The 26,241-nt window shown below is 36.7% G+C and overlaps 1 long non-coding RNA gene and 1 pseudogene across 1 annotated transcript; one reads left to right on the top strand and one right to left on the bottom strand.

Annotated features, from left to right (window-relative positions):
* Positions 1–5,831, bottom strand: part of LOC141522888 (importin subunit alpha-1 pseudogene) — a 29,544-nt pseudogene extending 23,713 nt beyond the window's left edge.
* A 17,602-nt stretch (positions 5,832–23,433) lies between these two features.
* Positions 23,434–23,766, top strand: LOC141520353 (uncharacterized). Its single transcript, XR_012477594.1, has 2 exons — positions 23,434–23,492; positions 23,629–23,766. It is a non-coding gene; the product is annotated as an uncharacterized LOC141520353 (long non-coding RNA).
* The last annotated feature ends 2,475 nt before the right edge of the window (positions 23,767–26,241 follow it).

Here is a 26,241-nt window from a genome sequence, read left to right as displayed (position 1 = left end):
TCTAGCTAGCAAGGAGAGGGTGGAACTGATGCATGTTAAGAGATCAAATGGCATCTGGATATCAAATCTTTTCAATAAAGTCCATCTCAATAGATTAACCCTTCTATAATGACTTCTCCACAATATTTATTTGTAAGTGTAAAAGTATTTTAAGACCATCACCCAATAATACATATTGTAGTCATTGCTAAAGTAAAGTATATAATAAGTAATGTAGAACTAATTAAGATTATACATCAAATAATGCCATGGCAAAGCAACTTAAATCTATTTAAGATCTTAGAAAAAAACAAGAGAGGATATTATAAATATTTAGCTGGCATATTCAGTAGAAAACTTAAATGAGAAGCAAAGGTTTTACAAAAAGGCTGAATTTGAACTCCCATCCTTCTAACTCTATTCTATCTGTTCTACCTACTGTACCACCTAGCTGTCCCTTTGTCAAGAAAATAATAAGAACAATTGGTATAAACCTTAGCAACTTCTTGGAAGAGAGTGTAAATCTATTATGGTTCTGTTAGATTTCTTTTCTTTTTTTTTTATGAGGCAGTGGGGTTAAGTGACTTGTTCAAGGTCACACAGCTAGGTAATTATTATTTGTCTGAGACCAAATTTGAACTCAGGTCCTCCTGCCTCATGGTATGGTGCTCTATCCACTGGGCCACCTAGCTGCCCTTCTGCCTAGATTTCAATCCATTTTCTTTCTTCCTGAATAAAACTACATATTACCAACAAATTAAGAAGATAATTGTCCTAAAACATTATATTAATCAATTGATTTACATGAAAGATATCAAGATTTATGACTTCATTTACAAACACATTAAACAAAATCAAAACTTTCTCTGACAATATAAAAGTGTTATTTGGATTTGATAGGTATACATTTCTTAATTTGTGATATGCAAGAATGAAGTCTGAATTGAATTTGAACCTAGATAACAGTAGTACTTAAAATCACTTTAGTTTATTCTAGGTAAACTACAACAAGATCTAGCTACCAAGGAGATGGTGGATTGATGCATGTTAAGAGATCAAATGGCAGCCTGAAATCAAAGCTTTACAGCAAAAGGTCTATCTCAGTCAATTAACCCTTCTATAATGCCATCCTTATTGTATACTTTTTAATATAGTAAAATGGAATACAGTAGTCTAGAAATTGACAAAAATCTATACAATAATAAAAAATAAATTCATTATTCTAAGGTGAATATGGAAGGCTGAACAATTCCTCTTCAAAAGAAGACAGAAGATTAGTAGAGGTTGTTAAGAGTACATGATAATGGTTTAAAATTTAGGAATATTTCTGGTTTCATAATAACTCACTTTATGAATAGGAAAACCTAATTATACACACACACACACACACACACACAGACACACATATGTATCACTGAACTTTTTGACTTTTAAATGAAAATGATTTATTTCTAGTCAGATATCATGAAATGAATTAAGATTGAAGAATTAAATCAAACAGAAGTCCCTGTGCAACTTCCATATCAACTTAATCTCAAAACTATATCCAGAAAAAATATTGAAGAAGTGACCAAGTCATATAGGTTTATTTATTTAAATTGACAAAATTGAAACTAGTATTTCTACATCAAGTAATTGCCACAGAAAGGCTATTTTTTTTTTTTAGGTTTTTGTAAGGCAAACAGGGTTAAGTGGCTTGCCCAAGGCCACACAGCTAGGTAATTATTAAGTGTCTTGAGACTGGATTTGAAACCAGGTACTCCTGACTCTAGGGCCGGTGCTTTATCCACTATGCCACCTAGCCACCCTAGAAAGGCTATTCTTAAGATTAACTCCAACCAACTGATTCAGTAAGATTTTGTTGAGAAGTAGTAGAAAACTTACTATATCACCATAGTGTGTAGAAATTTAGCTATGGATATCTAGAAAGACATGATCAAATGACTTGAACTACATACCAGATAGTCAATATCTTTTGTAAATACTAATAATTCATAAATCCTTATTACACAAATAAAACTTAGCAAATATTGAGAATGCAGCCAATAAACTATGCTTGTATTGAACTACAATCACCAACAGAACTCTTGTCCACAGGTACCGAGGCTTCCATAAGAAGCTGAAAGAACATTTCATATTTTATTACTAAATGCTCACATTCTTTGCTTTTGAAACAAAGTATATAAATTATATATATATATGCATATATATATAAATTTTGTAGAGGGAACCATAATTGTGTGACAGTAAGGAGGTACTTATTATTTTTATTATCTTGTCCACTACTTGAATCTTCTCAAACATGCTTCAAGTGTCCCTTAATAAGATGAACTTGCTTTTCCATACTTTTTATTCAATTACAATATCATTTGCTTTATCTCCCTGTGTCATATTCTGAATAATATGAATGGTAATTTAATAATATTATGATAGCAACTTGTACTGGGACTGTTTTCTGTTTGAGTTCCATTATAGAAGATAAAACAAGTAAATGAATTACAATAGTGATTCTGTATCCCCAAATTTTAATTTAGTTTTAAAATTCATAGTTCTTTAAACCACCTAAATAACAGTCTGAGGGGTTGCTAGATGGCACAGTGGATAGACCATCATATGTGGCATTAGGAAAATCTGGGTTTAAATCTGAACTCAGACACTTGTTAATTTTACAATCTTGAGCGAGTCACTAAAACCCTATTGCCTTAGTTTCCTCAGGAATTCGCAAACTACTTCATTATCTCTGCCAAGAAAACCCCATATGGGGTCATGAAGAGTCAGACACTGCTGAAATGCCTGAATAATAACAATAGCCTGAAGAGCACTGAAAGAATAAAAGTGGTACTGTGTCCTTACCATTTCTTTCTGAATGCTTATTAAAAAACCATAGCTTACATTTATGTAATAGTTTTAAGATTTAAAAAGTCCTTTCCTCTCAAGCAGGTAGCATAAGAATTAACATTCCCATTTTTCAAATGAAATAGTTATAGAGTAGAAGTGACTTGCCTATTGTCACACAGCTAGTTAGTTGCAAATTCATGACTTGAATAAGAGTGTTTTTTTAGTTCCTCTAATTACCTTCTGGTTTTGAGCTCTCTGCTTTGCCACCACTACCATTGAAGTCTTTCTGGAAGCAGTGGTATTTGAATTTGACTTTTACAGATGACTTTGTATTCAAGAGGGGAAAGGGGGAAGGAGGACATTTCAGACTTTAGGAACTTGGTGAGCAAAGCTGTGAAGGAAAGTGTGGGGTTTATTATCTATGCTATGATGGAACCAATATCCTTGGTGTCATACTTGCACAATTTGAGGTAACCCACCTGGTTACTCCTTTTACTCTGGGTGTTCTCATGGAACCACTAAGGGCATGCAATATTGACCTTTTTGGCATTGAAATGAAGCCAAATGAATTAAGACAAAACCCTCTACATGCAGACTGGCTCCTTGCCTTGTTTACGGCATATTTTTATCTCACTTTCCATTTTGCTTCTCTCTTTTCCCCCTATTTCTTAAATTTAAATATTTGATGTCAGTTCAGTTATTTTTATGACAATCCTTTTTTTTTCTTCCAGAAAAAGAAAGTAAAATGGAATGTGAATCCCACTGGGGCATCTGTCTCCTACTTTTAATTAGTCCCTTTCCCCACTTGCAAGGCACTGGCACCAGGAATTTCTTGGCATTTCATTTTACCCACATAAAGCCAGCCTATTTTGGTAGTTCTGGGTTCTTTCTTGCCCCATTACACTGTGATCTCCAGTGTCCTTAGTTATCCACTGTGATAACTCTCTCTCTTTTTTTAATTATTATTATTTTTTGTAGGTTTTTTTTTTTTTTTGCAAGGCAAACGGGGTTAAGTGGCTTGCCCAAGGCCACACAGCTAGGTAATTATTAAGTGTCTGAGACTGGATTTGAACCCAGGTACTCCTGACTCCAGGGCCGGTGCTTTATCCACTATGCCACCTAGCTGCCCCGCTGTGATAACTCTCAACATGGCTTTCAGTGAGGTTTGAGTATGATGTGTTGTTTTTGAGAGTTTTTGTTTGCCAAAATTTGAAGGGTAGAAGAAAGATTCCATGTAGCATAATGTTATTATCATCTCAATTTGACCAGTATAGTCATTCAGTGAGGTTCCCTCCAATGCACAGAGAGGATCTCTTGATTCGAGGTAGGCTGGTTTGAGTGCCTGAGCTTCTGAGATTTTTAGTCTATTTTCATCCACTGACTTAAGCAAGTGATTTAAACTTTTTGTTCCTTCTCTTTAATCTTTCCTTCTCCTATTGTTATCTAAAGGGCTGTATTAATCTATGAAATGTTCTCAGTATTTGAAAGAAATTTTATGAATGTGTGGTTGTTCTTCAGTGGTGTCTAACTTTTTATGACCCCATTTGGAATTTCTTGCCGAAAATACTAGAGTGACTTGCCATTTCCTCTGGCTCACTTTACAGATGAGGAACTGAGGTGACCAGGGTTTAATGGCTTTCCCAGAGTCACAGAATCTGAGCCAGATTCGAACTCAGATTAGTCTTCCTGACTCCAACCCTGTCCTCTATCCACTATACCACCTAGCTGCCTTGTACATTCATGAATGTCTATGGGATTATTTTCTTTTATTTTTGCCTACCCTCAGTATTGTATATATTCTTATCCTCTTTGTATAGCTTGATAGAGGGTTACTTGGTCTCCTGTTTCTAGCTAGTTCTATTTTATAGCTCTTATTTCCTGGGTCCATGAGAAAGAAGGCTAGAAAATTTCAGTTTTGAAAAAAGGTCCTTGCTTGGTGCTTCCTTTTCTTCCTTGCTGCTCAGCATCCCCTTGATAACATAGAATATTCCAATAGATGAAAGGACCTGTCAGGATATGAGACTGGGTGATATTCTAGGGTTCCTGGGAGCTTATAAGCTATCCATCACGAAAACTATCACTACTTGAATCTGATACCCATTTTCCAACATAGAGTATTGTTAAGTGGTAAGACTGGGACTTCAGGACCAAATAGATTCAAGGAACAGAGTCAGAAAAGGATGATCCTTCTTTTTTCTTTCTGACCTTTTCTTTTTCTTCAGACTGCTCCTTCTTTTTTAGGTTTTTGCAAGTCATTGGGGTTAAGTGGCTTACCCAAGGCCACACAGCTAGCTAATTATTAAGTGTCTAAGGCACCCCTGACTCCAGGACCGGTGCTCTAGCCAGTCCCAGGGAGGAGCATTCTATTTAGCCAGTCCAGCTATTTTTCATGCAGATGAGAGTATACTTAGAGCAGAAATAGTTCTTGGAGATTTTTGAATCTATCCTTTCATTTTATAAATGAAGAAACTGAGTTTCAAAGAAATTACTTTCCAAGTTTCACATAGGTAGCAGTATTTGTATTTGAGCCCAGACCCCTTGAAAAAAATTCCATTGCTAAACAGAAAACTTTTCCAACTAGGTCATGCCTGCCAAGGGGAAAATCCTACTTCTACCTCTTAGAAAAATTGTAATGAAATTCCAACAGCAATCTCTCTCTGAATCTTTTCCTTATTTATAGATTTCCCTAAATTGGTTGGACATTCTCTTTTCTTTTCTTGTACTTTGACCTGTTCCTTAAGCTCTTTGCTGTGCTTTCCTTCAAAAATGATATTAGGTCCTTTAGCCAACAGATCATTGGGAGGGCCAAAGGAGTCTTGTCAGAGCCTGAGTCCTAGCCCTCACAGTTTGGCTGGCTCTTTAATTTGCTGCCTTGTTCCATTTGATCGTGGGGTTTCTGGATGCCAAGGGGAGAGGGGAGAAGGGTATGGGCTATGATGGAAGAGGTGGTGTGCAGGACTCAAGTACACATGTTCCATATTAATCTTCATTTCAGTGAAGTTGTTTGAGTTCATGCTTTATTGCAGTGCTTTAGAATAATGTGTTTGCAACGGTGCCCCCGGGGGTAGTGCTTGCACTTTTGCAATCCTATTGCCCAAACAGCTCACGAGACCAACTACAATAATAGGAAATGAGGCACCCCCTGGTGCACCATCTGAATTTATAATAGCAATTTCTATGATGCCCTGAGGCCAGCTCTGTTTGTATTGGAGAACATGCGGGAGCTTGGTTGTGAAGAGGGTGCCTCCTCCCTTCTTGCCCTCTTTCCATCTCCTTTGAACCAAACCCCATTTTAACTTAGGGGAAAAGTAGTGCATTTAGTTTTCTCCTATTTCTCTCGTTTGGTCTCTAGGAGGAATATTCCCAGTGACGCTGCTTCTTCTTGGGGGCTCAAGTTCTGGAGGAAGAGGTTTGTTTTTTTTTTTTGTTAACATAGATGGGAGTAGTCTGTTCCTTTCTCTCCCTTGCAGCACCCTACCTATAAAGCAGAAATTTCCTTTAGGGTCTCCTGTGCCTTCACTGTCAACGTGGTGAAATATGAAATGACAACATGATGAAAGGAACTTGTTCTCATTAAGATTCCAAGTGGTTGCCTGGCTTCCATTTAGCCTGGAACCCACACAGTGCAAGTGGCAGAAATGGGTCAGTGCTGTTGGGGGCTGGGGTGAGGGATTCAATGGGAGACTCCCAGGACAAACTTAGGCACAAAGATGGTTTGGATGGGACCTGAAGATTCTTTGCCGATTCAGGAGACTCAAGTGGAGCAGCTCGGACTAAATGTTCATCAAGAGCTGTCCCTTGGAGCATAGTATGAAGAGAAGGAACCCTCCCTCCCTTCTAATTAGTGACCCCTGTTCAGAACAGTTACCTCAAATCTATGAATCAAAACTAAGGAGCAAACATATAAAGTCTGCCTTGCAAAGAAACCGATGTTTTTGTAGTATGTATTGCTACTGTGAGTTTGGGCAAAACACTTTATTTTTCTGACTTCAGTTTCCTCAACTCTTAAGTGGATAGATAAATTGACTGTGTATACTTTAGAAGAAGGGTAGAAAAGTGAAAAGTATTCTACTTGGAATCTGAAGACCTGAGTTTTAGTCTTGTCCCAGCCATATTTGTCTTTGGCCAAGATACTCAATAGTCTTCATTTTCTCTTAAAATGGCAACAACAACAACAACAACAACAACAATAATAGTAATAATAATAACAAAAGCTAGCATTTATATTGTGACTTTAGTCTTATAAAGTGCTTTCTAGGTATTATTTCAGTCAATCTTCACAGCACTGTGGAATTGATGCTGTTACTGTTCTCATTTGTGGATGAGGAAATTGAGGTTAAGTGATTTTTTTTCCCCCCGGATCACACAACTTAAAAAGTAGAATTTGAATTCAAGTGGGTCTGGTTATGATCTTGGAAAGTAAAAATTACCTTTATGTTCACAATGATTGACTGAAGCTAGACTATCCCACTTAACAGAACTAGAAAAGTTTTCCATCTATGAGATGTACATGTGATCCTTTTTTTTTTTTTTAGATTTTTCAAGGCAGTGGGGTTAAGTGGCTTGCCCAAGGCCACACAGCTAGGTAATTATTAAGTGTCTGAGGCCGGATTTGAACTTAGGTACTCCTGACTCCAGGGCCGATGCTCTATCCATTGTGCCACCTAGCTGCCCCCTACATGTGATCCTTTCAAATTAGACTCTTCTGAAAGAGTAGTCATCATGCTGATTTTCAGGTGGAAGTTGGTCATGTAACTAAATAAAAAGCTTGGGACAAGGGAAGGAGAACATTCCTTAATTCTGAGGGTCAGGACCATGAATACATAGGATTAATGATGAAACATGCCAGCCTTTATGAGGTATAGCAATTTTGGATATGGCCAGTGTGGGGATTTACTTTATTTGATTAAATTTATAACACAGGTTTTGTTTTTGTTTTGCTTTTATTTTTACAATTGTGCATGATAGTAGAGGGGCTATCAATAGGATTGCTAAAAAGGAAAAGAAAGGGAGTGGCTAGGTGGCGCAGTAGATAGAGCACTGGCCCTGGAGTCAGGAGTACCTGGGTTCAAATCCGACCTCACCACTTAATAATTACCTAGCTGTGTGGCCTTGGGCAAGCCACTTAACCTCATTGCCTTGAAAATTCTAAAAAAAAAAAAAAAAAAAAAAAGAAAAAAGAAAAGAAAGAGAAAAGAAATAAAAATTACTGAAACATTTTAAAAAATTTGTCTCAGAGAATAGAAGGAAATTGAGAAGGTAAAAAAAAAGCAGGATAGCTTTGAAAGTTACTTGTCAAAAAAGGCAGAGCAAACTGTACATACAAGAGATTCTCAGCTACATACCAAGTTCCTTTTTCTTATTCTACTTTGAGTATGGAAAAAGTCATTTGATATTTGTTAAGTTCAGAATAAGAAAACAGCAAGGGTCAGTGATGCAGTGAGTCAGCAGTCAGCTAAGGAGACAGAAATGAGCGGAATATAGATTCCAGAGAGATCAAGCAAGGGCATCCAAAGCCTGTGTAAGATAACAGCAGCTACCTGATAGAATGGAGGAGATGAACAAGAGAAGTCATATAAGTTCTAAACTGTGCTCAGCAGTCAGAAAATCCATAGACACTGAAAAAGAAGGGGATGAGCATGATTGAACCACAGGAAAATAGTGCTAGCAGGAAGGACCAGTCTCAGCATAGAAGCTGCTTTCTGTCATTGTTTTAGCTACCCTTATTTTTTTCTCAGTCTGGTGAGAGTCCATCCTAAGTTAGCCTGGTCTGATAGTCAGCAAGTCATGACTGAAAAAAAAAAAGACTGGTAATTGCTAGGAAAGTCATTCAGACAATTTTTAATTGAGACTGATAAAGGAAATTATTGTGATCTCTAAGAGTCAAAAAATCATAATGTTCTTTCCATGCAATTAGGTAGCACAGTGGAATGAACTTGACCTGTAGTCAAGAAGAACTGATTTCAATTTTAGCCTTAGAAACATTCTAGCTAGCAAGTCACTTTAGCTGTTTCCCTCAGTTTCCTCCTCTGCAAAAGGGGATGTAATGATGCCACTGATCTCCTAGGGTAATTGTGAAAATCAAATGAGACAATAATTGTAAACATTCTGCACATTGTCTGGTACATAGTAAGTGCATGTATTTAGCTGTCAGTCAATTACTTTTTTAATCATGTATGATCCCTTTAGCTCTATGAATTTTAGTTTTTTTCATATATAAAAGGAGATAAACATATTTGTGCTATTGATCTAGCATAAAGTTGGGGTTCTCAAATGAGGTAATGTAAATAAATCACTTCATAAATTTAAAAGTGCAATCTGAATGTCAAGAGGAAGATTTGCGTAGTGGATGGATAGATGTATAGAAGGAAGGAATGAAGAAATGAAATGTGTCCCAGGCAGTGGTGCTGGATACATACATACATACATATATATATATATATATATATATATATATATATATATATATGTATATATATATTAAATTGGAAAGATATATGTATAGTTTTTTTGTAGATAAACATATATGTTTATGCATATGTATATACATGCAAAAATCTCAAGAAAGATGATCTGTGTGTTTAAGTGTGACTGGAGTAGAGGATGGGCATATGTACAATGGTGGTATCCAGTATAGATGCATGATTTTGATGTCCAGAAAGTCAGAAATAACTGTAGGAAGGAATGAAATATGACCAACTTGGACTCTAAATAAGATGGAAGTTTTTGGAGGAACTTATCAATGGGAGAAGGTGACGGCATGCCTTGTGGAGGGATATTCCAGAATAAGGAGACTGCAGGGATATTAGAATATTCTAGGAAGAGGAGGCCCAGCTATTGAAGGAAGTTCTAGCATCACATCGCTGGAAAGACAAGATTTTGAAATCTATCACATCTGAAACAGGGCTTAGTGGGAAAAGAGCTTTCCTTCAAATTAGGAAGAATTGTGTTGAAGTACTATTTCTTATCCATACTTGATGTGTCTCCCTAGACAAATTAATTTTAGCCCAGACAACTTTGTAAGAATTTTACAGAGAAGGGGTTGGCCTGCATTGGTAGAAAGAATTTGCTTATCTTGAAATTATTTATGTGTCAATGAAATCACATCATGCCCCTATCCTTATTGAAATACCAGTTATTGTTACTATGAAAAAGTTGTTTTTGACTGAACTTATGATTTCATTTGTAAGGGAACCCCTAGTGAGGGACTTCCTCTATGACTGAAGCTCTGTTCTTATTGTGCTACTTATAATCATAGAAAGTTGTTTGGGGTTTGCACACTGTCATATAGCCTCTATTTGTACAGCAGTGGACTTTGAACTCAAATCTTCCTGTTGACCAGATCTCTATCTATTACTCTAAGCTGTTTTCATCATTTAGCATATTACTAAAATGTGAAATACTGGTGTCTAAGTCTGGGTTCTAAAAAAGATATGAGGGAGTGGATCAATGTCATAGGTCAGATGGACATCTTAAGGTTGATTTTTAAATAGGATCAGAAAAATTAGGAAAATACCATAGCCATATTTAGGTCAGAGGTCATACTGTCAAAAGTCAAATAAAACAGGAAGGATAGGCAATTATGATAGAGTGAGGAACACTGAATTTGGAATCTATTATATCATATGATCAATTCAAATTGCTTTATTAAGTTCTATTACTTGTTAGTCATTAAACATTACTTTGTGATGACCCTGTGGATACAGAGACAAAAATGAAGGGGTCAGTTCTGGCCTTTAAAGAACTTAAATTTTATACAGAAGAAGCTCAATTTTTTTTTAAGGTTTTTGCAAGGCAAATGGGGTTAAGTGGCTTGCCCAAGGCCACACAGCAAGGTAATTATAAAGTGTCGGAGACCGGATTTGAACTCAGGCACTCCTGATTCCAAGGCTGGTGCTTTATCCACTACATCACCTAGCCACCCTAGAAGCTCAATTTCTACCTATCTTCTGCATGCATGGAAGAAAGTCAATGAGCATGGATCCTACATTAAAGAATGCTGACTATATAAGTAACTGCATGCATATACATACATATATATATATATATATATATATATAATTTCATAGGGATCCTTGGAGAGAGTTTGAAAACTGTAAGTTAATTCTGTCTCTACTTCATCAGTGAACATGACCAAGGTAATCATTTAAAATAATACATGACCAAGATTGTCTATTATATGCCTTAGCTTAGAATAATTGACAGTCATAGGATCATAGATCTAGGGTTGGAATGGACCTTAAAAATTATCTAATACAATCTCCTAATTCTATAGAAGAGGAAACTGAGATCTATGGACATTTAATGACTTGCCCAAGATCACAATTAACCCTTCCTCTACAAATCTAATTTTCACTGGACACAATGCAATGTGTTTACTTCTATTAGAAGTAAGAAAATATGCTTATTCTGCTTTTGCTATGATTACTCATTTCATCAGAAGGTAGATATGTGGGGAAATAGTTTGTTAAAGTTAGTAAGTCTTGAGTTAAAAGTTGGCTTAATACACTAAACTAGCATTGTGAACCTTGGCAAAGCACAACCTCCCTATGTCTTAGTTTTTCATATCTGCAAAATGGGAATAATAACTTAGCTCCTGGAATTGTGAATTATGATAACGTTTGTAAAGTGCCTAGGACTATATATTTGCTAGTTATTATTATTTTCTATCTTTTTATGGATTATTATGTGTTGGACCACAGGAAAGGACAGATCAGTTCTAGAAAGGACATGTTTTCTTCAATATGTAGTTTAGGATTGATTACCTGATTATCAGTTTCCTTGATTGCACCTATTTCATTATTTTCATTATATTCCAATGCCTAGCATAATGTCTTTTCTATAGTTATCGTTCAGTACTTCAATTGTGTCTGACCCTTGATAACCCTGTGGACCATAGTATGCTAATATGGTCCATGGGGTTTTCTTGTCAAATAAGTGGTAGGATGTCTGGAGTGCTCAGGAAGACTAGAATCTTTGTTGTGAGGGCTTGCCAAGCCCTTTCAGGGTTGCTCATTCATCTTTGGTGTCCACCTGGAACCCAACTTCTACCTGTGGTTCCATATATTGGCCCCTGCCAGGTAAGATGTCTTGGCAGATGGGCTAAATAAATTCAAACTAACCAACAAGCCTCAGAACTGTTTTTGAGTTAGGGGGATGGACTTTCCCCTGTGGAAAGTGTAGATGAAAACAATTTATTACAACAGTCACAGAGGTGACTGCAGTAGGTATTATGGAGCACTTAGAGCTTGGTCAAACATCGAAGACAACAGTGTTATCCACTACATTGTTGGACGTTGTTAGTTGATCTGACTTTTGTCTTGGACTTCAGTGACTCAGGAAGAGAGAATGAGACTGATGACTTTCTGTAAATCTGCCTCTCTTAAATTTAATTTATGAGCTAGTCAATATATCACCCACAATATCCTTGGTCCTCTTCTAAAACTAGGGACAAACAACACTGGAATGGTCTGCTATTTCCTTCTCCAGTGGATCAAAGTAAACACAGGTGAAATTACTTATCCAGGGTCACAAAACTGGTATCTGAAGATGGACTTGAATTCAGGGCTCTATTTACTGAACCACATGGTTGTCTTTTACCTAAAGTTACTACTTAACCAGTGCTTGTTGATCAATTCTTTCTTCTTACATGCACATATGTTCAATTCTTAATTCTTTGCAGGTTTAAGCATGGGTTGGACACTCATACTCACCCTGCATGGATTTAGTTTAAACAAAGTGTGTCTTCTAAAGCTTCATGATGGACGGCTTGCCAAAGGAGTCATCTCTGGGACCATTAGACAAATGGAGTTGATTTTGGTAGAGGGAGGCAGAATAGATTGCAAATTAAGCAGCAAAGACATATATTCTGCAAGTTGGCCAGAACAATTTCCGATTCTGGACCTTTCACTGAGTGAAAAATGAAGTTTATCGGCTAGAAGCTTAGAATTAATCCTCTGAAATGATAGTGAAGTGAATTCTTTCTTGCTGCCACTGTGATTGTTCTTCCTTCCATTTCTGTCTTTTCTTATTATTGTAATGAGTTCTGCTTTCCAAAGTGGATCAAGTCACCATTCAGATAAGATCAGTTTTGTCTGGTGCAGCCAAGTTGATCTGATCAGAGTTTGAACAGCAGCTTTTGAATTTACCTTGGATATTTAACTTCTTGGGTAAATGGATATAAAGGTGCTGACCTGGCACAACAGAATTTGCAGTTATTAATCAGCTGCCTCCCAGAGGTCTACTTAGGGTAGCAGACCCATGTCCCTTTTCTTGATTCTGGAGGATATCCATGTTCCAATTGTCATTATTCCTTTCTAATTTTTGAATTCTGATGAATCTAGGCTAGGGAAGAGTGGGATAGGGTATTATTTTGGCTGCTTTGAGAGGTGTCTGAAACCATTCTTCTGTTTTTAGTGGTCTTCTTTACCAGAACAAATCTCCCTATTGATAAAATGTCCTTGACTCTCTTGACTACTTGATACCTTTCATTCTTCCACCTCCTGCAATCTTATAAAAATATTTCCCTTTTCTATGTCTCTGCTCTCTATAATGAGTGTTTTTTTTAACCAGTCCTAGGGCTCTCCTTGGTGATGGAAAGTACCATATTTTTTAGAGAATCTCATACTGTAGAAATAGAAAGGACTAGAGAGATCATCTGGCCAACCTTTAATTTTTTTGAGACAATCAAAATTAAGTGACTTGCCCAAGGTCATACAGTTAGTGTCTGAGGCCACATTTGAATTCAGGTCCTCCTGAAACTAGGGTTGGTGTTCTATCCATTGTATCACCTAGTTGCCCCCAAACTTTTCATTTTTTAGATACAAAAACAGTACTCTAAAGAGGCAGCTGTGTGGCCTAATATATTGGACATAGGACTTGGAGTTAAGAAGATCTAAGTTTACACCCAACCTCAGATATTTTCTAACTGTGTAACTCTGGTCTGGTTAATGTTTTCCCTTTGTTTTCCTTAATTTCCTTAAATGTAAGGTAAGGATAATAACACCTAATTCCTAGGGTCATTGTAAGGATATTTTGGAGCTATTCTTCATAATAGTACTTAGTTCAATACCTGGTGCATGGCAATCATTTAATAACTGCTTATTTCCTCCCCCATTACAAGGAGAGGGGATGTGACATGCCTAAGGTCAGTCAATTAATATACAGGAGAACAAGAACTGACCTTTTGGTCCTCTGATGCTAAATCCATTGATAATCCTCACCACTATGGTGCCCCCCCCCCCCCCCCCCCCCCCGCCAATGTATAGAGTCCTAAAGCCCTCAGGACTTTAAAATATCTCAAAGAGTAATAAATCTTAGACCTTGAGTCTTATTCTTCAGAATTTTGGTTTTCCTAGACTTCTCTGTTTTTTAGAATCAAAACCCTACTGTAGCGTGTTTTATTTTCTCCACTTTATTCCTGATTGGAAGCAGAGGTATAGGATGTTTGTGCTCATTGATCTTCTGAAGCAATAAATGATGAAGACAGCCATATACTTCCTTGAATCTTCTGCAGACACACAGAGAATGAGGAAGTCATATCTACTAACCAGTCCCTAAACCTTGATTGAGCACTTCTTATGTAGAAAAGTACTTCTACTGTATAAGGTATTTTAGGGGAAAAAGAAATTGTGGCTATAAGCCCTATCTTCTAGAATCTTACAGTCTAGTTAGAAAGGCGAATCATGCACATAAAAATTTGAGCAACAGTTCAAGAATTGAATAACAATTGGAGACAATACTCTAAGAGATGTCACAGTGCTGCACAGTATATGATTAATTGCCCAATGAGTGAAACAGATAATAAGTGCTATGAAGTCAGAGGAAGACAAGATTCCTATATGCTAGATTGAAATGGAAAGGCTAACAGAATAACCAGTCTTCATGGAGGAAGAAAGACATGAACTGAACTGTGATGAATAAAGCAAATGGAAATATTACTTTGATAGCTTTCAGAAGCTTTCATTCATATTGTCTTAAAACTCTGAAATCACCATGATGATGGGAAATGCTTGTGTGTTCACATGCACACCATCCACTCATACACATTTTTCTTAAGTTATAGAATATTTTTCAAATTTTGGAATTAAAGACTATTACTGGAATTCACTAGTTTGATATGTACAAGGTAAAAAGGCTTGTTAGAAAGTTTGATTTATTAAAAAAATTTTTTTTTAGGTTTTTGCAAGGCAAACGGGGTTAAGTGGCTTGCCCAAGGCCACACAGCTAGGTAATTATTAAGTGTCGGAGACGGGATTTGAACCCAGGTACTCCTGACTCCAAAGCCGGTGCTTTATCCACTATGCCACCTAGCTGCCCCGATTTATTAAAATTTTTAAAAACATATGCATTTCTAAATCCTATAAGAATAGACAGAACAATTGGAAACAAAGTGTTTCCAAGTAGAAATCTTCTTAGACCTGCTTGACTGAGTAGATTAGAATCATTTGTAATTCATTGCATCTAAAATGATGCTGTCCAGCTGGTTAAAAGTATTCAAAAGTCTAATTTCCTAAGTAGGCTAAACATTCCCTTTTGGTACTTTTGTTTTCATTATTAATTTGCCTTTATATACTCCTATATTAACATATAATGGAAAGGCAAAATTTATCTTAGCCCATATGAATCTCAAGATTGAACAGAATATTAGAGATCTGGTTCAAGTAGGTTGTTATTTGGATCTCAGATCTTTTGTAGTACTATAGTATAGAACATAGATTTAGAGATGGAAGGCATTTTTGAAGTCATCTAGACTGGCATTCATTTTACAGTAGGATTGTTTAACATGAGGGGCAGCTAGGTGGCACAGTGGATAAAGATAAAGTACCAACCCTGGAATCAGGAGGACCTGAGTTCAAATTCAGCCTTAGACACTTAATAAGTACCTAGCTGTGTGACCTTGGGCAAGTCACTTAACTCCATTGCCCTGCAAAACCCAAAAAAATCCAATGAAAAGGAAAACCCATTAACCAAGCAGAGTAAAGTAAAGCAAAGTCTTGTATTAACTACAACCAAATGTGCTTCATTCTGCCTTCTGATTCTCTGGACAATTTTTTTTTAATTTTTAAAGATTTTATTTGAGTTTTGAGTTTTACAATTTTTCTCCCAATCTTACTTCCCTCTCCCCCACCCTCCCACCCCCTACAGAAAGCAATCTGTCAGTCTTTATTTTGTTTCCATGTTGTACTTTGATCCAAACTGAGTCTGATGAGAGAGAAATCACATTCTTAAGGAAGAAACAAAAAACATAAGAAATAACAAGATCAGACAATAAGATATCTTGGTTCTTTTTTCTAAATTAAAGGGAATAGTCCTTGAAATTTGTTCGAACTCCATGGCTCTTTATCTGGATACAGATGGTATTCTCCATTGCAGACAGCTCAAAATTGTCCCTGGCTGTTGCACTGATGGAACGAGCAAGTCTACCAAGGTTGAACATCACCCCCATGTTGCTGTTAGGGTATACAGTGTTTTTCTGGTTCTGCTCATCTCACTCAGCATCAGTTCATACAAATCCCTCTAAGGCTTCCCTGAATTCCCGTTTCTCCTGGTTTTTAATAGAACAATAGTGTTCCATGACATACATGTACCACAGTTTGCTAAGCCATTCCCCAATTGAAGGACATTTACTTGATTTCCAATTCTTTGCCACCACAAACAGGACTGCTAACGAATATTTTTGTACAAGTGATGATTTTACCCTTTCTCATCATCTCTTCAGAGTATAGATCCAATAGTGGTATTGCTGGATCAAAGGGTATGCACATTTTTGTTACCCTTTGGGCATAGTTCCAAATTTCTCTCCAGAAAGGTTGGATGAGTTCACAGCTCCATCAACAATGTAATAGTGTCCCAGATTTCCCACAATCCTTCTAACAATGATCATTATCCTTTCTGGTCATATTGACCACTCTGAGAGGTGTGAGGTGGTACGTCAGAGTGATTCTCTGGACAATTAGCCCAGTGTTTGGCCCATAATAAGTGCTTAATAAATGTTTATCAATTGAATTGTTTATCTGGAGGAAGCTCCATGTCTTATTTAAAACTCTGTGCTTCTCCCAGTATTTAGCAAAAGTAGTTTGTAGGCACTTAATAAATGCATATATTATTAATATTGTGATAAATTGTGGACCTCTTTATGAAATGACACATTCATTTTGTTTTTAAAAAGCGTTATTGTTATTAATTTTTCTATAATGCCACCTTTAATGCTATACATTTAATCTACATTTCATCACAAAGGTTAGTTGCTTATTAATTATCTCAGCTCTTTCCCAGATGTATGTACATGTCCCTCTGCTCTGTGAAGTGGTTTAGTAAATCTACAAAGTCAGGATGTCAAGATTTATATCTTCACCTAAATGTCTTGTGGAGGGAAAGAACTCTTTTTAATTTTTTTGCCATATCACCTTTATTGTTACTTGAATATGGAAAGACAATTATTTCTGGAGGAGAGTATCAGCAGAAAGAATACTTCTACTGGAGTCAGAATATCTGAGTTCAATTCACAGCAAGGGCATTTAGTGGCTGTATGATCTTGGGTTAGTCATCTCTTCTCAAATCCTTGGACTTCATGGTCTCTAAGTCATTTTCCTTGTGATCTTGAGGTCTGATATTCCTTTCTCTTAGGAGTTTGCAGTTATAATCCTATTCAATGCTTGATCAAGAGTTGAGGAAGTTTTGAAGGATCCAACCACACCTAGAATTAATTATGAAGGTTTAGAAGTGAGGTAGTTTTTCAGTTTAAGGGTTGTTTTGCCTTGTGGAAGGTGGACCCAGATTATTTTGGGGCCATGGTTCATTATGATACTGTTATAATATGAAAGGACCATGATAATCAATTCAACAAATTGTATTTGTTTAGACAGGACAAGTCATTAAGGCATGATAACATATACTTAGGGAAGCAATCTTCAAAGTCTAGGAAGTTGGAAAGAATTAGGATTAATAAATTTCTAGACTTGGACAGAGGCTGTTTGCTCTTCTATCCTGGTTTATATTGCATGTTGGATTTGGGCAATTCTGGACTTATAAGGCATTGGTTTCACCATAAAGAAAAGCAGAGGTGAGCAGTATGGATTCACTCAGGTTTGGGGAGAAACAGCACTTTGGTAAATCACTTGAACTTCCTCCTGTGCTTCCTCCTTGAGGGGGAATAGAGATAGCATAGTACTAAAAACTCTCAAACATCTTGGTGGAGGGAGGGAAGGAAGAGTAGAGTAGAAGGGAAAGAATTCCCTCATCTTCCCAAAGGGTTATAGTATATGCATTCTACTTCGTTTCCACATGCATTTATTGTAGCTTCTTTCTTTCTTTCTTTCTTTCTTTCTTTCTTTCTTTCTTTCTTTCTTTCTTTCTTTCTTTCTTTCTTTCTTTCTTTCTTTCTTTCTTTCTTTCTTTCTTTCTTCCTTCCTTCCTTCCTTCCTTCCTTCCTTCCTTCCTTCCTTCCTTCCTTCCTTCCTTCCTTCCTTCCTTCCTTCCTTCCTTCTTTTTCTCTTCTTTCTTGCTTCTTTCTTCTTTCTTTTTTCCCTCTTCTTCCTTGTTTCTTCCTTTTTAAAAATTCGTTGAAACAGTACTGAAATAACTTTTGTTCTGAAAATTGTCTCCTTCATTTTGCACAGGGTTTCTATATGTTGTTTACTCTAGAGATTCTGCTGAAAAAACAAATAATGCTGATGTTTACGTGTCTTCATTTGTTGATTTGTATAAATATACTTACACAAACATTGTGCAATGGCAGTAAATGACCTGCAGTTCAGAACCTTTGGGGATGTGCTTTGTGTGTGTGAGGAGGATTTATCTGTGATAGAAACTATTATAGACTGACTTCTTGGTTTCCCATAGTTGCGCGCGCACACACACACACACACACACACACACACACACACACACACCCCTCTATGGTCTATGTCAGATGTGGAAGCCATGAGGAATGGTACTTGAGAGAGGCAACTTTGTGTATAGAATGCTGGATAGAAATTAAGACTGCATTCAAATCCTTCCTTGGTTATTTATTAGCTATATGATCATAGGAAAATCACTTTATCTCTTGGTGACTCAGCTTTTGTATTTGTAAAATGAAGGAGTTGGCTTTAATGGTCTCTGAGGTCCCTTCCTAGTCTATATCTCTGATCCTAAGAACTTTTCATCCTCTGTCTACTTCTCTTTCATCTGTCCCTTTCTGCCTGTCTCTGTGTGTGTCCGTGTTTATTTATCTGTCTCTCTCCCTCTCTGTGTTCCTTTTTGTTCTCCCCCCTCACACGTTTCTATAAAATAACTAGAAGAGGGACTTGCTTTAGTGTGATAGGAAAGAAGAAAAATGATCTTTAGTGCTAGAGGAGAACCTTAACCTGTATCAGGAAGTTGGAGAATAGAATATTACACAGAAAAAGGACAGAAGGAGCACTGAATGGTTGGAACTAAATGCTCTGAGGAGCAAGGGGAAGGGAAAGAGAATAAGCATTTTATTAGTTAGCATTTATTAAGCATTTACTGAGTTCTAGGTAATTTACATATAACATCCCTTTCTTTTCATCCTTGCCTCAACCCTGTGACATAGGTACTGTTATTCTCGTTTATTATTATTATCATTGTTGTTGTTGTTGTTGTTGTTGTTATTTCTTTCCTCATCATTAATTGTATTTTTATATATTTTACAATTTTTGTGGAGAACTCACTGGATTTGTTCATACATGTGAACCTTTTTCAGGAAAATGGGTCCATTTGCCCTCTTCTCATCTTTCTGATAGTACCGTTCCTGTTCTCTTTGGGGCTTCACAAATTACCGTCATGAGCACAGTCATCTCTTTCATCTTTCAAAAATCAATGTTGGTGGTTCTGAAATTAGGCTTTTCTTATGTAGCTGTTTGAAAGGAGAGAGATGGAGGAATATGAAACATTGTGGAGATAGAATCAACAAGACTTGTCCACTGAATAGGGATGGTGTCAAGAATAGTATCCTACCTTTGCACCTCTACATGACTGCAGCACTGGTTTTTCCCTGAGTAGAAATAGGTAGGTGGATAAGATGACTGGGTTGGGGGACTTATAATGTGTTTTGTTTGGAACATTGCAAATGATATGTTCATTAGGCAGTTGAAGACCATGTAGACAACAATGGGGAGGTCTCAGAAGATTGTGATTGCTTTATCCAGGGATGACAAGATGAAAATGTTGTTTCCAAAGCCTGAGTTGGGTCAATTGGGTTTGTGGGGAAGCTGAAGCAACGAGTTCTAAGTAGAGGAGCATTAGGAGGGATTGCTGGACAACCAGACAACTGCATGGCCCAGGTTGTGGGGGTGGCTCAGGTCCCTGAGCCCTCCATGCACTGGGGGGAAACCACTCTTTCCTTCTCAAATACAGGTCCACATTATTCTGTTGGGCAGATGCTCCTCGATAAGTCTTGGTAGGTATTACTATCCCCATTTTACAGTTGAGAAAACTGAGGCAAACAGGTTAAATAACTTTCCTGGTGCCACATAACTTTTGAGTTTCTGAGTTCAGATTTCAATTTAAGTCTTCCTAATTCTTTGCTCAGTCTTCTGTATGTTGTGCCATTCTAGTTGCCTCTAAAAAACTGCTTGTCCTCTAAGATGCAAAAATAGACCCATTGATGCTATCAGGTGAGAATTCATTCTGGAAATCAGAGGAAGAAAAGAGTTGTGGTTGCTCCTCCTCTGTTGAAAGATACTGAGGCAGATATTTGTTTATTTCATGAAAATAATAGAAAAGTCTATTGCCTTTGCCTGAGGACATATGCACCTGATATGGTAGAGAACATGGTAAGAATTGGTGAGTGCTATCTGCTTACAATGATTCATGAAGACAGTAATACTGCCAGAGTATTACTACTATTAACATAGATTAACAAGTCAGCATTGGGTAAGACAATGAAGACCTAAGGTGTACAGGTGATTTCAAGCAAAGATTAGGGATGATAGAAAAAGATTTGAGAAAGTTAACATCTGGTTAAGAAGATTATTTCTGAGTATTGGAGTTAAAGTCCTGTACCATAGTTTGAAATATAGGATTGACCAAGAATAGAAATATCTTACAAGAGCTATTAAGAATGTACTAGTCTGCTGTCTTACACATCTAATCAAAATAGTTTTAAAGTGAAAAGGAAAGAAGGGGAAGAGGGCTGCCTATATTATCTGCCAAATTAGATATCATCTTTAGTAGCTCAATACATGAAGAATAACAATTGACTTACTCAGAATTTAACAAAGGGGAGCATCAAAAAAAGGAAACAGTAGCAAGACTCATTGCTGCAGATGTCACAAATGTACTTTATAAACATATAAAGTTTAAGCAACAAATACAATGACTTTAGAAGCTTAACTGACACTTAAGAATGATCACCTTGCGGGGGGGAGCTAGGTGGCGCGGTGGTTAGAGCATTGACCCTGAAGTCAGGAGGACCTGAGTACAAATTTGACCTCAGATACCTAATAATTACCCAGTTGTGTGACCTTGGGAAAGACACTTAACTCCATTGTTTTGCAAAATCACCCCCCCCAATTTAAAAAAAATGCTATCCTTGACTGAAATTTGACTCTAGATAGGTTTATCTTACTCAAAAGAAAAATGAGGGGTGTAAGGCTGGTCATAGCATGGTATAATCAGAATATATTCTTTTGTGAGGAAATGCAGAAACCAGAGAGGAGAAGAATAGTGGTTAGTATTTGAATATAGATCAAAGGAAGCATAAACAGAAGAAAATTTATAATTAGAATATTTGGAATACTTAAATAGAAAGGAATAAAGTGTTTGCAAATTTGTAATAATGTGGAAGAATTGAATTATAGACAGGCTAGAGTTCTTTCTCTTATAGGTAGATGATAATTTTATCCTTATCAAAAATGAAAATTTCAAAACAAAAAGAGAATCAATTCTATTAAAGTGGAAAAGATTTTATCTGAGACCAATGTGGCTACACAGGGAATTCACTTTGCAACTTAGATTTCTATAAGACATTTACAGAAAATAGAAGGTCAGATAACACAGGAAGAATTTAAAAATTTTAAATAAAATGAAAATGGTAAGGAAAGATAAGAACAACATATAGGTTTTTTTTGAATTGAAGTATTAAAATAGTTATAGTTCCATTACTCACAATGGATAGTATAATGATACTGACAACAAAACGAACAAAATTATTCTACTTTTATTTTGTTTGCTTTGGAGCAACAGCATTAGATTAGCTGTTCCTCCAGCTTGTGACCTCTGTAAATCGATGAGCATGCTATCTATGTTTTTGTTCAAGTCACCAAATCTTGGTGAATATTTTAGATCCTAAATTAAGAGAGGCCAAACTTCTAGTACCAAGGCTCTAGCAGTCCTTTTGTATTATATCCTAGCCAGAATGCATATAGTGGATTGTTTGATTTGAACCAACTTCTTTTAGGAAAGACATTGAGAAGTCAGAGGTTGTCCAGAAGAAAGCAAAGAAATTAGTGAATGACTAAATGTCATAGGAAAATCAATTGAAAGAATAAGAGATATTCAGACTTAAAAAGTTAAGAATGGGGTATAGTATTATGATAGCTATCTTTAAAGCATTTTAAAGTCTGATATGAAGAAGTGGAATTGAGAATATTCTATTTGTTCCTAGAGGGTAGAACTAGAGGTAGGAGAGAGAAATTGCATTTAGGCAAATTTAGGAAAAGCCAATGTTTCGACAATTAAGTTTATCTAAAATTGGAATGGGCTGCTTTGGAGACAGTGGATTTGTCCTCATTGAAAGTCATAAAGCAGAATTAGGTGATCATTTGTTAAGTATGTTGTGGGAGAGTCTTCTTTTTAAGATAAGGGTTGTGTTAGATTCCCTTCAACTTCCCTTTCACCTCTAAAGTTGAGTGGTTCTAAGTTTATAACACCCCCCCCCCCACCCAGGTATCTCTATCTTTTCCTATGAAGAAGCTAGTTATACCTAGATAGGAAATTGTCTAGTCTCTTTAATGGTTCTCTTTTTTCTTCTTTCATTTGTTTTTTGTCAGAACCTGGACAGAGGAGAGAACAAAGCCTGATCATTAACTGTATAAAGCAGATGTAGCAGAATATTGATGGGGTAGGACTAGGGAGTGGAAAGAAGGGGAAAGGTTGCAGCTCTTGGTTAAAATGAGTGTTTTTATTTGTCCCCTGGTACCCATGGTTACATACCAGATTTTTGCATTTTGAGGGGTTTTTCATAGTTAACGATTGACTAAAAGCTATTTCCACAATTTGCTCTCATAGGGTGTCAATTGTAGAAATCTGTTCATAATTACCCTTCACAGAGAATTCTGGTTTGCCACTAAAGTGCCCTTTGGTGGAAAATGTCCTACTTGACACAGATCAGTTGGGAAGTATTGTTTAGGAAGGGACTTACTCATTTACTCAAGAAGTAATATGGTTTTGTAGAATTGAATTTTCCCAGGTGTGGGAGAATTGGGAAGCAGGATATCAGAGGAAGAGAAACAGTGATAGGGACACAGATACAAGTGGAAGACGGAAACGAGACCTGGAAATTACTATCAATTGATAAATGTGTAGAGAGTTTCATTACATTAATGGTTAATCAGTCTTCTGCTCAGTGGGTGGCCTGTTGAGTCAACTGTACTTTTTTTTTCTTTTCCAGGAGTTGAGGTGGGAGTAGCAATGATCAGCTACCCACAGAAAAATCACTTACTGAACCGGTACCGTACATCTATCAGTTTCTAACTACTGATAACAAAATTCACATTTAAAATGTCTGTTAATATTTACAAAATGTTTCTTTTCCTTTATCACTACAAAGCAGGTTGATTAATTATTATTCTCTCCATTTTACAGATAAAAATACTGAGATGAAGAAAAGTTATTTATATGACTTGTTACATCTGGGACACATAACTATTAAGTATCACATAAGAAGCCAGCTCTCCTGACTCTAAGTCTGACTCTCATTATACTATATTACTTGGCCATTTATTGCTAGCATGTTATTTTTCCAAGTTGCTACCTTACCTTAGTGGTAGAAAAATAAACTGGTAAAAAGTAGAAAAATCATAAATAATAAAAATAAAAGGTAATAAAAATTTAAAAAGTATTATGGTAATAAAAAAAAGAAATAAAGATGGACTCAGGGGATAGTGTTTCATGACACATGAAGCAAAATTTTGTAAGAGGGGGATATAATGTAGAAAGATCCCTAAATATGACAACATGGTAGCATAGTCATGTGTGAGACCTGTATTGAAAAGAGATCTCTGTATGGCAGAAGGAGGAAAAAGGAAATTAGAATTATGGATGGGAGACTGAAAGAAGGGTAGGCAGATGAATGGAGCTGGGGGCGGTGACATGGCGTCAACACCGAGCAGATGGTGATCCTTGAGAAGAAACTGCAGATGGAAACAGTGTAGAGGAGGTAAGTACATACCCACATGGCCATGCCCAGAGATAAAAAGCTAGAACATAGGAATCCCTAAGGAGCAATATCTTGGGTTAGTGCTACCTCCTTGAGAATTCTTACTACCTTTCTGAACCTCATCTCTTTATCTCTTAAGGTCTAAGCTCCCTCATGAGAGGATAGGACTATAGGAGCCCTTAGTTACTTTCCAGTTGTAAATCTATAATTCTTTGATCACATTTACCTCTTATTTTGTTACCAAATGATGGTCATTTTTGTTTGTTTTTTTTGGTAAGGCAACAGGCTTAAGTGACTTGCCCAAGGTCACACAGTTCATTACCAAGGTCACACAGTTAGTTAATTATGTACTGTCTGAGGCAGGATTTTAACTCAGTGCCTCCTGACTCCAGGGCTAGTGCTCTCTATCCACTGTACCACTTAGGTGCCCCATAATGGTCATTTTTTTGTGTCCCATTATTACAACTTCCAATGGTATTGATGCATCCCAAATACTAAGGACAGGAACTTGGATTTTGAACAAGTGGATCAAATCCTTGCTTTGATATTTGCTAAATCTGTGACTGGATAAATTTCAAAACTTCTCTAACCCTCATTTTTCTCCTTTGAAAAATTAGGAGTTTGGACTATATGACTTTTTTTTTTTTGCAAGGCAATGGGGTTAAGTGGCTTGCCCAAGGCCACACAGCTAGGTAATTATTAAGTGTCTGAGACCGGATTTGAACCCAGGTACTCCTGACTCCAGGGCTGGTGCTTTATCCACTACGCCACCTAGCCACCCCGGACTATATGACTTTTGAGAGTTGTTCCTTCTAAATTTTATGAAAATGATGTTTCCAAACCTTTTATTTCCCTATGGCAACAAGTTAGTTAGAGGTTTTCCAATTTTTTTTTTATTGCCTCCAATCCTATGACTTCTTCAGTATTCCAGATATACTCTTATGCTACTCTATAGTTTGTTGGGGAAAGTGTCTTGAATCAATTGTCTTGAATCCCGAGGCCATATATCCCATGCTTCTTGAGTTCTAGGGATTCATGGGAAATCAATTTTATTTCGAGGCTAGAGGCTATTAAGTTGTATGGATTGTTTCACCTCACTTTCAGTGGATGATCTTATGGAAAGATTACTTCTCTGGAGGAGTTAGTAGGTGATAGGTTTAGAACTGGAAGGGATCATAAATGTAATTACCCCATTTGTTTATTTATTTTTTTGGTTTTTGCACAGCAGTGAGGTTAAGTGACTTGCTCATGGTCACACAACTGGGTAATTATCAAATCTGAGACTGGATTTGAACTCAGGTCCTTCTGACTCCAAGGCCACTGCTCCCACTGTGCCACTTAGCTGCCCCCATAAATGTAATTAGTTCAGCCTTATTGTTTTATAAAGGAAGGACTTGAGGTTAAGTCACTTAAAAACTTTTAAATGATTTCTCTAAAATCACATAGCTATGTTAAATAGTAGAACTATGATGTAATCCAGGCTCCCATGACTAACTTTGGTGCTCTTTCTATGGCACCATGCTTCCTTCACCTCTCTTGAGCTCATTTTCTTCATATGTCAAATGGACTGGGGCAAATTCCTATTATTATTATTTCACTCCTTACCCCTCAACTCTCCTGTGTCCTTATTCCTTGTCTCATCATCATGTGGGGCCAAACAGTAATTCTTGCCAGTACTATAATTTCCTCATCTGAAGAGATGGTAAATAATATCTTGATCTCCCCACAGACCCAATCTGTGTAGCTGTAAAGCATCATTTATGTGTGATAACAACACAGACATATTTTAGGTGTCCATACTGCAAGGTTTTCTATATTTGATTTCTCCTAAGAGGCTTCCTTTTCTTCTTTTCCATCCCCCTGCAGCCTTTGTCTCCCCAGTCAGTACAGCTATTTTATGAATTCAAGTTAAAAACCATTTCAGACATATTTTTATCCATATCTTGTTGAAAAAAGATGTTAACTTTTGACAGTCGTTCTTTCCTCAGCTTAGATTCTAGTGAGGCTATTTGTTGTTATTGTTTTTTTTTAATTAGGCA

The sequence above is a fragment of the Macrotis lagotis genome, chromosome 4, assembly GCF_037893015.1.
Source record: "Macrotis lagotis isolate mMagLag1 chromosome 4, bilby.v1.9.chrom.fasta, whole genome shotgun sequence".
NCBI classification, from domain to species: domain Eukaryota; kingdom Metazoa; phylum Chordata; class Mammalia; order Peramelemorphia; family Peramelidae; genus Macrotis; species Macrotis lagotis.
This window is presented reverse-complemented; position numbering and strand designations above follow the sequence as displayed.